Source organism: Otolemur garnettii, unplaced genomic scaffold, assembly GCF_000181295.1.
Source record: "Otolemur garnettii isolate 467f Iridium unplaced genomic scaffold, OtoGar3 scaffold00023, whole genome shotgun sequence".
Lineage (NCBI taxonomy): Eukaryota > Metazoa > Chordata > Mammalia > Primates > Galagidae > Otolemur > Otolemur garnettii.
The window spans coordinates 10,838,241-10,848,874 of NW_003852418.1; the positions used below are offsets into that span (position 1 = coordinate 10,838,241).

The 10,634-nt window shown below is 44.5% G+C and overlaps 1 pseudogene; it reads left to right on the forward strand.

The window, feature by feature from the left end:
- Positions 1–1,034: 1,034 nt before the first annotated feature.
- LOC100946293 lies at positions 1,035–4,582 on the forward strand (annotated as a pseudogene).
- The last annotated feature ends 6,052 nt before the right edge of the window (positions 4,583–10,634 follow it).

A 10,634-nucleotide genomic window follows, 5' to 3' on the forward strand; every position in this document is an offset into this window, starting at 1 on the left:
ATGAACAATGAGAACTTTGATAAGCAGTTCTTGATAATCAGTTCTCAACAATTATTTGTTATATTAAAGTTTAACATTATAAAATTAACAAAAATAATATAAAACTCATATCCTGGCGAAATAACCACATGGCAGCCAAAAACCGTCTATTCCCTTCCTGTTCTCCTGCTGTTCCCTAGCTTGTCTTTCCAAAAATCGGGACTTTTTTAAAACGCCGCAGGACGTGGGACAAATTGTTAAAAATTGGGACTGTCCCACCAAAAGCAGGACGTCTGGTCACCTTATGACTAAGCCAAAACAAAACAAAACAGTGATGTCTCCTGATTGTATTCCAGATTGATTAAATTGGAATCTTTGGCAGAAGATTTCAGCCATTGAGTATCATGAAAAACTCTCTCCAGGCACTTCTCATGTTCTGCCATGTTCGTCAGCTAACGCATTCAAACCTCCAATGGTCCCATGAGGGTGGGTTACAAAAATGGAAGCAGCCTCCGTGCCCATAGCATAGCGGTTATGGTGCCAGCCACATACACTGGGGCTAGCGGGTTCGAACCTGGCCCAGGCCAGCTAAACAACAATGACAACTGCAACAAAAAATAGCCAGGCGTTTTGGTGGACACCTGTAATCCCAGTTACTTGGGAGGCTAAGGCAAGAGAATCACTTAAGCCCAAGAGTTTGAGGTTGCTGTGAGCTGTGATGCCACAGCAGTCTACCAAGGGTGATATGGTGAGGCTCTGTTTCCAAAAAGGAAAAAGGAAAACAGAATCATACCATGTGGGCAGCCACGCAAACCCAGACACTCAGACATCTGTACCCAGCCAATCTCCCAACAAGCCAGAGGGTCCACATTTGCCCGAATCTTGGACCTCTCTCCAAGCCAGGCAGGCCAGAGCATCCCAGCACCGGCTCGGTTTGCATTTCCGAGAAAACAGTATAGTGTCCAGAGGTGCCCGACCTCTGCCCGCACAGTCACTGCAGGGACTGATAACAGGGCTGACAGCTGGTTGAATTACCCTGATGGGAAGTTGGCGCGATGAGCCCACTCTGGACAGATATTAATGACTCCACTATCTTTCTGGACAATCATTCCATGTGCGCCTCAGTCTGGAATGTAGACACAAGGTGTAAACAAAATCCTTGTTCTGAGGGAGGACATTTTTCATTGACTTCAGATGGGAATTTGCCCCAGAAACCCTTGGCTCAGATCTAGGAGGTTTCTTTGTTTGCAGAAAGACCTGGTTGGTTTCCTGGCATATGACAGCTCTCTTGAATGCCAGGCCCAGGCTTGGGGGCAAAAACTGTATTGCTTTCCCTGCCAAAAAGACCCCTCATAATTAATACAGTCTTGTTGTAAACAACTTAAACTATAATAGAAAGCCGTGTGTAGGGTGACAAGCCATAGCTCTTGCCTCCTTTCCCATTCTCTGAAGGTAAATATTATACTTAACTGTTTGGTGTGTTTTCTTTCAAATATGTGTCTTTCATGTGTGTGTGTGTGTGTGATTTTTCTTAGATTCAATCCCCCCACCTTTATTGAGGTATAATTGAAGTACTTCATGGCACATATTTAAATTTGATCACTCTGGACATACATCCACGAAACCACCTCTCCATAGTCATAGTGAGAGAACATAGTCATCTCACTTCCTAAAGTTGCCCTGTGCCCCTTCGCAATTTGTCCCTCCTGATATCCCCTCTGAACTACCCCTGTCACTGTAAATTAGTTTGCATTGATTTCATATAGATGGAATTATGTAGCATGTGTACTTTTGCCTGGCTTCTTTCACTCAGCGTGATGATTTTGAGATTCATCCATGTTGTGGGTATCAGCGATCTGTTCCTTTCTATTGCCATGTTGTATCCCAAGGCATGGATACACCATTCATCGGTTCATGGACTTTTTAGGTTGCTTTCTAGTTTGGGGTGATTACAAACGAAGCTGCTGTGAACATCTGTGTACAAATCTTTGCATGTTCAAATGTATTAGTTTCTCTCTGGCAAATGCCTGGGAGTGGGTTGTATCCTATGGTAGGTACAGGTTTAGCTTTTCAGGACACTGCCAAACTGTTTTTCAAAGTGCGTCACCTCATTCTGTGTTCTCACCAGGGTTGGATGAGGGTCCCTGTGCTCCAGATCCTCATGAATGCTGTTCTGATCCGTCTTTCTAATTTTAGCCATGCTAATGGATGCAAAGTGGTAGCTCGTTGTGATTTTAATGTGTATTTTCCTGATGACTAATGCTATTGAGTAGCGTCTTATATGTTTATTGGTGATTCGTGTGCGTGTGTGTGTGTGTGTGTGTGTGTTTATGCTTGGCTTTTTTGGCCGGGGCTGGGTCTGAACCTGTCATCTCTGGCATATGGGTGAGATTCGAGCTAAGTCTTTGCAGTGGGTGGCTGCTGTCTTTTCCTGCCCAGCACCCACACTCTTTCTGATAACTCACCCCCAAAATTCTTGGGGGGTGAACAATTCTTCCATCATTCTCAGTCTGTGAGGTTTGGGTGAAGATGCCTGGAAATGCTGGCTCCTGGAGAGGAACAAGGCCTGGGGCTGGCCAGTCAGCAGTTTTCATCTTCCTGGTTCCAGTGATGGGTTTAGGGATGGGATGGATCCCCAGATGGGTGCAACAGGATTCAGCATTAGCACTTTTTACTGAAGTGGCTGGGGAAAAGGTGCTCTCCTTGTACTGGTCTTAGCTTAAATGTGATCTCAAAGAAGCCCTCCTGAGTTGCAGAAGAGATGAGCTGCCTAGATCTTTCCTGCATAGCAAGAAGAGACTTTGTTAGTATTTTATATCAAGTGGCCTTGATGAGGAGATATTTGAATAGAGAGCTGAAAAAGAGTAGCAATAAGCCAAGGGCATATGTGGGAGAAAGAACATTCCAGCCAGCAAGGACAGCAAGTGCAAAGGCCCCAAGGCACAACTGGCATATTCTAAGAGCACCAAGGTCAGTGTAGCCCAAGTGGTATCAGCAAAGGAGAGAATACCAAGGATTGAGGTCAGAGAGATGAGAGGGTGTTGGATCAGGTAGGCCCTTGAAATAATACTGAGTGAAACGAGAAAACATTGGGGGTTTCTGAGCAGAGGAGGGAGATGATCTGATTTAAGTTAAACAGAATTCCTGGCTGCTGGCTGCAAATTAGGCCTTGGGAGATAAAGGTGGAAGGAGACCAATTATGAGGTTATTTACGTGGTTCAGGTGAGCAGTGACCGATATTCAAAGGGTTTGATGAGGGTGAGGATACAGAAGAATCATGACCAACTCCAGAACTTTTGGAGCAACTGGAAGGACAAGAAATGCCAGTACCTGAGTCCCAGAATGTTGGGAGGAGAACAGTGACTGGGAACAATGGATGGAAAGTGATATTTTATTTTATTTGTTTTGTTTATTTTGTTCTAATTATTTTAGGACAGGGTCTTGTTCTGCCATCTGGTGGCATCATCCTATCTCATAGCAACCACAAGTGCCTGGGCTCCAGCGATCCTCCTGCTTCAGCTTCCTGAGTAGCTGGGACTGCAGGCACTGGCTGTAACGCCTGGCTGTTTTTTCTTTTTTTCTCCCCTATTTTTGGTAGAGATGGAGTCTTGCTCTTACTCACGCTGAAATGTGGCTTTAAAACTGCATACTGGTGGAGTCGGTTACAAAGGGAGCAGTCGCCTGGGCCCCTGCGCTGCTGCCCGCCGAGTCCTCCATGCCCCTGGCCATTTTTCAGCCGCGGGCGCGGGTCGCTGCGGCGGGGAGAGGCGGAGCCGCGAGAGCGCGGCGGTGACAGCGGCTCTCCAGGCCCGGGCTCCCCTTCCGCACCCCTCCTGCTGGAGATGAGGGGAAGACGTCCGTGTTAGGGCTCAAGGCCGAGCTGAAGTTCCTGGCGTCCATCTTCGACAAGAACTAGGAGCGATTCCGCATGGTCAGCAGGGAGCGGACGAGCTGCATATTCAGTTGCTGGTGCCTCCGCCAGCGTCGCTGCCGCTCACTCACTGCAACATGACGGAATCCTGTCCATCTTCTTCAGTCTTGTGGTTTGTGGACTCTGATGGCCCCGATCTGAGATCAGTTCTGGAACGTCTAGAAGATGCTAAGATCAACAGTTGGCTCCTTCAGCAGTTGAAGTGGTGGATAGGTGAACTCTGCAGATTATATAACCTTCCTAAGCGCCTGAGTATGGAGAGGCTCCATCAGCCACTACCCGCGGGCCAGAATGGAACAGCAGAAGAAGCGACTTTAGAAGATGAGGAAGAGGAAGAGATGACTGGAGATAGAGAAGCCTTAGATCACTAATATCTTTTTCTAGTGGGAAAAAGTCGGAGGATGAAGGTATTGAGAAAGAAAGTTTGGCAATATTAGAGAAAATTAGGAAGACTCAACGGCCAGAACATTTAAATGGTGCTGTGTCTGGGTCAGTACAAGCTTCAGACAGACTTAGGAGAGAGCACAGGGACATATACAGATCACAGAGTCATAAAATAGGGATCTATTCGGTGGAACTCAGACAGTTTATATGACTGTCATGTAAAAACTACAGAAGGTTGACCCAGACAGTCCTTTGCACAGTGATTGTCAGATCTTTTTTTTTTTTTGAGACAGAGCCTCAAGCTGTCCCCCTGGGTAGAGTGCTATGGCATCACAGCTCACAGCAACCTCCAACTCCTGGGCTCAAGCGAGTCTCCTACCTCCGCCTCCCAAGTAGCTGGGACCACAGGCGCCGGCCACAACGCCCGGCTAATTTTTGGTTGCAGCCGTCATTATTGTTTGGCCGGCCGGGCTGGATTTGAACCCGCCAGCTCAGGTATATGTGACTGGCGCCTTAGCTACTTGAGCCACAGGCACCAAGCTGGAGAAATGTTGCTTTAAAGAAAATCTTTCGAACATGCAGCCACAAGCTTTGAGTGCCCCTATAACAGCCATACTGAAGATGTTAGCTAATAGATATTTTAGTGGATAATCTGTCAACTGACATACAGTATAAGTTACAGCCTTTTCATTTTGCTCATTTCAGGGATCTTGGACTGAGCCATGGAGTCTTTCCTGTATTTTTCCTAATAAATACACATACTGGCCACTCCTTATCATCTCTCTCTTTTGAAAAGTGAAATCTTTTAGGAAGACAAGTCAGCATCAAGTTACGGAAGATGCAGCTTTAGGGTAACTTTCCTATATTGAGCCCATAGGTTATGAAGAATCGCAAGATGTTGTTCTGTTTAGAGCCAATAAAAGTTTAGTGAATTGACACTGGTTTAAAAAATTTAAGATCTTCTAAATCAGAGTAGCTCTTTCAGGTCTAAAACCATTTTATGATATTGCCAAAATAATTACAGGAAACCTACTCATTAAATTATTTTTCTGTATGGCTATGTGAAGATATGAACTATTTCCCTAAGATACACCCTTAATTGAGTTATGTTATGCAAGGCTATGCCAGTTAAAGTTTGTAAGTAGTGTTTTCTCTGGGACATCAGAGTCTTGATGGGCTGAATCTGCTTATTGTTGGGTCAATATTTCTTTTTTTTTTTTTAAAGTGTAAGATACACAACTAATTTATTATTGTTGTTTTTTGTTTGTTTTTGGTCAGGGCTGGGTTTGAACTACCCACTCCGGCATATGGGGCCAGGGCCCTACTCCTTTGAGGCACAGGTGCCACCCTGTTCAATATTTCTTATGAAGAAGAGCCACAACATAGAACGTGAAGTTATTGAAAACACTCAGTCATTTTGCATTTCTATTCTATTAACGAGATGTTGCAATCATTGTAAACTAATAAACTTTTAAAGCGATTGGCACAAAGGCAGACTCCTTGAGCAAAAGCTGCACAGTTAAGTACAAAAAGATACCTAAGTCAGAGACTCTTAAATTTTTTGCTATAGTAGTAACAATGGCTTTTACATTGATAGGCTAATAGGAACTCTACATATGTTATTAATTCTTTTATAAAACTTAACTCAAATCAAGGTACTCTCCATTTTACTGCCTTACCTGACTCAGTCAGTCCTTTTTGGTTGATAATTGATTTTTTTATATACCCGGGTTTGATTTAAAATAAATTCTAGGGGTTAAGCCCTTTAAAAAGGAAATCCAGAAGCATAATTTTCTGCACGCATCAGTTACAAAGTTCAAAAGTGTTTCTTATCCATTGGGTTTAAGATTCAGTTTTTAACTTTGTAAACCACATCCGAAAGACTTGGCACTTCTGCATTATTGTGTGTGTTTAATTTCTTTTGATTCTATTTCGGTTAAGAGGGAAGTAGAAAGACTTTCTGTATTCTTATACACTGGGGTTACATTTGTATAAAGTTCTGATGGCCAGTTACTCAGAGAACAAGGGACAGGGCAGAATCCTTTAAAGCATTAAAGTTCCTTCAACCTAAGGCTGAATCTTGAATATATTCTTGAATTCTTTAATATCCTGATGGCTAGCAGATTGAGAGCTGTGCATTTGGCATGCTTTGTTTTTTTTATTTTTTGGGGCGGTTTATTTTTCATTGCAGATTTATTTGGCAGTGTATAGTAAATTTTGTAAATTTGCATCAAGTTTATGAATAAAGAACCATTTGGGAAAAAAAAAAAACCTGCAAACACCGAGGTCCTGGTAAGACATCCAAATGGAAAAGTTGAGTAGGCTGTGGGAGATTGGAGTCCAGGGGAGATCTCCATGCTGGAGATGCAAATTTAGGTGTTGTCACTTGACAGGTGTTTAGAGGCATGAGACTGGGCAAGATCACTAAGGGAGATGGAGCTGGAAAGGTCAGGTCTCAGCTTGACTCATATTACTTGAGTAGCATGAAGCCAGAAGATGAGGAGGAACCACCTAAAGAGGTGATAAGAGAACTCAGAGAAGAAAGCACTGAATGACAAGCAGCGTTGTGGGACCTGTACCCCAAAGATGGCCCACTGAGACCCACACCCTCTGGTCTTCACACTCTTGGGCGGCTCTTCCCCCTTTCATTCCAGGATGGTCCCAGGTAACCAATGAGATGTAGTAGAAGAGATGTGCCTGACTTCTGAGGCCAGAAGGTCATGAGAAGCCTTGTGGTGTGTCCACCTTGGTCTTTTGGAACACTGCTCTCGGATACTCCAGTTGCTCTCAAAGAGGTTTGATTACTTTGAGACCACCATGATGTGAGGAAGGCAAGCGAGGCATGAGGGAAGGCCAACGTGGAAGGAAAAGATGCCCAGTAGCCCTTGGTTGCTCCAGCCATCTCAACTGAGGCACCAGACATGTGAGTGAAGAAGTCATTGGGGACATCCAACCCACGCAAGCCTTGCTGGTTTCTGAGTGCAACTGCATGAGACTCCAAGTAGGGACCACCTGGCTGAGCTCTGTCAACCCACAGGACTATGAGAGGTAATGCAAAATTGTTTTAAGGCTCTAAGTTCTATGGTGGCTCATTCTATAGCAGTAGATAACTGAAATAGAAATGTGTGGTGCCGGTAGCTTAGTGGGTAGGGCTCTGGCCACATACACTGAGGCTGGCGGGTTCCATCTGGCCCAGGCCAACAACAATGACAACTGCAACAACAACAACAACAACAAAATAGTTGGTATTGTGGCAGGTGCCTGTAGTCCCAGCTATGGCTGGGCAAGAGAAGCGCTTAAGCCCAAGAGTTTGAGGTTGCTGTGAGCTGTGATGCCATGGCACTCTACCTAGGGTGACATAGTGAGACTCTGTCTCAAAAAACAAAACAAGAGGGCGGTGCCTGTGGCTTAAGGAGTAGGGCTCCGGCCCCATATGCTGGAGGTGATGGGTTCCAACCCAGTTCTAACCAAAAACTGCAAAACAAACAAACAAAAAACAAAAATAGAAATGCATAGTAGGCCATGATGATGGCTCAAGCCTGTAATCTCAGCACTTTGGGAGGCCAGGGCAGAAGGATCACTTGAGCTCAGGTGTTCAAGACTAGTCTGGGTCACACGGCAAGACCTCACTTTTACAAACAAAAATATATGGGTGTGGTGTGGTGGTATACATGTGTTGTCTCAGCTACTTGGGAGGATGAAGCAGAAGGATTGCTTGAACTCAGGAGCTTGAGGTTGCAGGTGATGCCACTGCACTCTAGCTGGAGCAACAGAGAAATACTGTCTCAAAAAAAAGAAAGAAAGAAAGAATGAAAGGGAGGGAGGGAGGAAAGGAAGGAAGGAAGGAAGAAAGAAGGAAAGAAAGAAAGAAAGAAAGAAAGAAGGAAAGGGTGAAGGGAGACTGACCAATACCCGTACCCAGAGCACAGCTGCCTTCAACCCAGACCCATGGAGAGAGGGTGCACCACCTCAGCTGGGCAGCCCTCCTCATTCTAACAGGTCTCCCTCTCCCTCCTCAGTGAAGAGGAGAATAGTTTCTCTTTGTTCCGAGAGGCCAAGGTGGGTGTACTACTTGAGCTCACAAGTTTGAGACCAGCCTGAGCAAAAGTGAGACTGTGTCTCTATTAAAAATGAAGGTTGCTTATGAAAGCTATAACCTGATTATAGCCCAAGAAGAAGGGGAAAGGGGAGAGGGAGAGGAGGGAAGGGGGAGGATGGGTGGAGGAAAGGTAATTGGTGAGACCACACCTACAGTTCATCTTACAAGGGTACATGTGAAATTTACTAGGTGTAGAACATAACTGTCTTAACACAATAACTAAGAAAATGCTGTGAAGGCTATGTTAACCAGTTTGATGAAAATATTTCAAATTGTATATAAAACCAGCACATCGTACCTCATGATTGTATTAATGTACATAGCTATGATTTAATAAAAAAAAAAAAAAGGAGGTTGCTGTGTGCTATGATGCCACAGCACTCTACCCAGGGCAGCAGCTTGAGACTCTGTCTCAAACCCCCCCCAAAAACAAAAAACCAAAAAGTTTCTCTTTGTGTTTGGAGATGTGGCTACTGCCAAGTAGCCTGCCCTCCCTAGCGCCCTTACAAAAGGACAGCAAGGGAGATTTTCTGGGAACTGGGTCACAAGTTACTTGGATGCTTCAAACCTGGCAGGAAAGAGAGAAATCAGATAAAGGAGGAGGAAGGGAACTTTATAGGAAGCTATTGGGCCTTGTCATGGGGACACATCATTTGTGTTGTCAGGGACCTAATTTGACCCTTATGTCAACAGGGACCTTCTCTCTCTGTGTGTTTGTAAATCTTTCTTTGTAAACATTTTATAAATTGCATATTTATGTTATACACATACACACACACATATGAAGTCGGACAATTACGTTTACAAACTCATTCTAGAAAAGGTGCCCCATACTTCATTGCTGAATATCACTATGGTCTCCTTTGACGTACTCTCCTTCAGACGCAATGCATTGAAACCAGCACCTAGTCTGCTCTTCAGAGCAATTTTGAAACTCTTTTTTCTGCAATGGCCATCAGCGCTGTTGTAGTATTACCCTTGATGTCTTGAATATCATCAAAACGTCTTCCTTTCCATATTTCCTTTATCTCCAGTTAAAGAAAAAAAGTCATTGGGGGCCTAGATCAGGTGAGTCGGGAGGTTGTCCCAATACAGTTATTTGTTTACTGGCTGAAAACTCTCTGAGGGAGAGATAGCACCATGTGAGCTGATGGATTGCCGTGATGTAATGGCCACACCTTTCTCATGCCAAGATTTTCCGTGAAGGTTTTCCTATTTCTCTATCAATGTTTACTTGGTCTTCTATGCTTCTCACAGTCAGCCAATGATTTTGATGCACGATTTGACAGATTTTTGCCATGTGCTCATCAGGTCTGCTTGTTACTGGTCACCCTGACCTCTCTTCATCAGTGACGCTTTCTCTCCCCTCAAAAACATGTTTAATCCATTTATACACCCTTCGTGCCATTATCTCCATAAACTTGGGCTAAAATGCCCCCAATTTCACTTCTACTTTTGCAAAGTGGAAGAAATTTAACATTTGTTCATTGCTCTGATTCAAGCTCCAACATTCTTGTGATGGCACACAAAAAACACACAACATTCATAAAAACGACTCAGCCAGACGTGGCCACATGCTGACATAAACAGAGCTGTGACACACTGATATACCAAGGTTATGAAACCTGACTGAGTTGTTTGTACAGTGCTGCCAACGTAAGCCCCTGGTGGCAAGTTCATGAACTTGTTAGAACTTCCCGCATGTATGTGCACACGTATGTGTAAAAAGTAACCATCCTTTCCTTTCCACTCCTTGTTTAGTTCTCCAGAAGTAATCACTTAACCTTTCTTTAGTTAAATAGAAAATACAAGGAATGTGGTAAATATTTCAAAAGGTACATAAAGGTAGAGAGAAATAGTAATTCTCCCTCCTTCCTTCTCTGCCTCTCAGATCCTCTCCCCAAAGGCAACCACTCTTACCAACTTATTACATTTCCTTCCAGAGGTATCCTACTCATATGTCAGCATTTAATATAAATAGCCTGGTTCCACCCCTGTGGCTCAAGCGGCTAAGGCGCCAGCCACATACACCTAAGGAGGCAGGCTCAAATCCAGCCTGGGCCTGCCAAACAACAATGATGGCTGCAGCCAAAAAAAATAGCTGGGCATTGTGGCAGGTGTCTGTGGTCCCAGCTACGTGGGAGGCGGAGGCAGGAGTCTCGCTTGAGCCCAGGAGTTGGAGGTTGCTGTGAGCTGTGATGTCAGGGCACTCTACCCAGGGGGACAGCTTGAGGTTCTGTC